Here is a 228-nt window from a genome sequence, read left to right as displayed (position 1 = left end):
TGGACTATCACAGCACGCTAAAGAATTGTAAAGCTAAAATGTGATAAACAATCTTACTGCGGATGTGTCAGTAGATTTTCGCACATTTAGTAAATTGAAACGAGATATAAACCTAAATCAAACTTGCTTGATTCGTGGGTAACTATTCTTGAATATATGGGTAACCCCCGAAATCTTGTTTGAAAGGTCCCGTTTCTGAGATACTAGGTCTTTATGCTCAGTGATATC

The sequence above is a fragment of the Plasmopara halstedii genome (assembly GCF_900000015.1).
Source record: "Plasmopara halstedii genome assembly, contig: Scaffold_2680, whole genome shotgun sequence".
Classification (NCBI taxonomy): Eukaryota; Oomycota; class Peronosporomycetes; order Peronosporales; family Peronosporaceae; genus Plasmopara; species Plasmopara halstedii.
This window is presented reverse-complemented; position numbering follows the sequence as displayed.